This window comes from Alternaria infectoria, assembly GCF_024043175.1.
Source record: "Alternaria infectoria strain BMP 0036 chromosome Unknown scaffold_58, whole genome shotgun sequence".
Classification (NCBI taxonomy): domain Eukaryota; kingdom Fungi; phylum Ascomycota; class Dothideomycetes; order Pleosporales; family Pleosporaceae; genus Alternaria; species Alternaria infectoria.
In genome coordinates this window covers 35,848-37,809 of record NW_026250747.1, presented here as the reverse complement: position 1 = coordinate 37,809, position 1,962 = coordinate 35,848, and the positions used below count along the sequence as shown (strand labels likewise).

Sequence of the window (1,962 nt, the reverse complement as noted above, 5' to 3'; positions counted from 1 at the left end):
GCGGGGGGGACTAGATATCTTTATAACATTCTTTAATAGCCTTTATAGCTCAATGGTAGAGCGGAATACTGTTAATATTCTGATAAATGTTCGATTCATTTTAAAGGCTTCTCATTTGCCTTTACAAAATTTTTCAGAATAATGTTAGGAAAATTGTTACTCCCTAGAGGATGTAAAAGGGGAGTTCGAATCTCTCTATTCTGATATGTTACTAAATTCATTAATATTATTACTTTTATCTAATGCTATTACATCAAGACGAGACAAATCTATCTTGTACTCTAGAGTAACGATTACTATCTTACTTATTTCAGCTTTTATAGCTTATGATAATTTATCTCTTTTATTTTTAGCAAAAGGTATTGGAATCTTCGGTGGGTTATTCCATACTACAGCTACTACGAATTTTTTCCACCTGTTTATCTTTTTAATAACTAGCGTTATCTTATTGTTAACTTCATTTTACCCTAGAAAAGTTTGATTGAAAGAATATAGCAGCCCGACTAGACTTTTATTTACAAAACTAGTTTACTACGGAACCTTACTTTTAAATAAAATGGGAGAGCAGTTTAAAATAATAGAATACTCCTTAATTATCTTATTTATTGTTACAGGTAGTGTTTTTCTAATTTCTACTAGTGATTTAGTATCCATATTCCTATCCATAGAATTACAAAGTTATGGACTGTATTTATTATCAACTATCTATAGAGATTCAGAACCCGCTACTTCAGGTGGTCTTATGTATTTTTTACTAGGGGGATTGTCATCCTGTTTTATACTATTAGGTACAGCGTTACTTTATGCAAATTCTGGTACCACAAACTTAGACAGCTTATATATTATAACTAGCATATCTAATGTAAGTAAAGACAACCTTACTGGGCTACTATATTGATATAAATCTTACTATATACACATAAGTTTACTATTTATAGCTGTAGGATTCTTATTTAAAGTTTCCGCTGCACCATTCCATTTTTGAAGTCCTGAAGGATGATGTGGGAAATCATCCATAACACCGTCATCGTGTTTACGGGACAAACTACCAAATTCCGGGAACACCCTAGAAATCCAAGTACCAAGCTATAGTTTAAAATCTATAAGTGGCTGAACTAATCACTCAGAGATGGTAAAAAGCTTGGAAGCTTCTGAAAAGAATACGGGTTATCGCGGATCTAAATCAGTCACTGTTTTATCTCTAAATCCTTTGCTAATTTTTGCACATTATAATTTTATCTCCTTCATTTTCTCCTTCCCTGTGCTGCACTCTAAAGTATCACTTTTCTCTTCTACTTCGGCTTTATTAGTACATGTGAAACATTCCAGAACGGCTTTACTAACTTTTTTTTTTATATATTATAATATATAAAAAAAAAAGTAAGTGGAAAACAAAACCTTTATAAGAGTAGTACTACGAAACCACACATAAACGGGTGATTTCGTGGTTATTCTACTAATTCTTCATCTATTGCACCGTCTTTTCAGCCAGTAACTATATATAGAAATGCTGATATAGATAAGGTCTTAGTACTAAAAGAAAATAAAGGTAAATCCGGGGTATATAGCTGAACAAATTTAATTAACGGAAAAAGATATGTAGGTAGTAGTATTAATCTAGAGATAAGATTGAAAGGTTACTATAACATTTATTTCTTAGAATCAGGAATAAAAAAGAGGAAAAGTTTGATCTACAGTGCTTTGCTGAAGTATGGTTATTCTAATTTTACTTTAGAAATCCTGGAATATTGTGATTCATCCGAAACTATACAAAGAGATCAATATTATCTGGATTTATTAAAACCAGAATATAATATTTTATTAACAGCTGGTTCTCGATTAGGTTCCAAACATTCTGAAGAAGCAAAAGCCAAAATATCTGCTGCGGCTGTAGGTAACACAAACAGTACAGGAGGTAAAGGACGTAAACGAGCAGAAGGAGCAGGAAGTCCTAGTGTACCG

The 1,962-nt window shown here is 32.0% G+C and overlaps 1 non-coding gene across 1 annotated transcript; it reads left to right on the top strand.

Moving 5' to 3' along the window:
* The first annotated feature begins 38 nt into the window (after nucleotides 1–38).
* Nucleotides 39–109, top strand: J4E92_011069. The gene has a single exon. It is a non-coding gene; the product is annotated as a tRNA-Asn (tRNA).
* The last annotated feature ends 1,853 nt before the right edge of the window (nucleotides 110–1,962 follow it).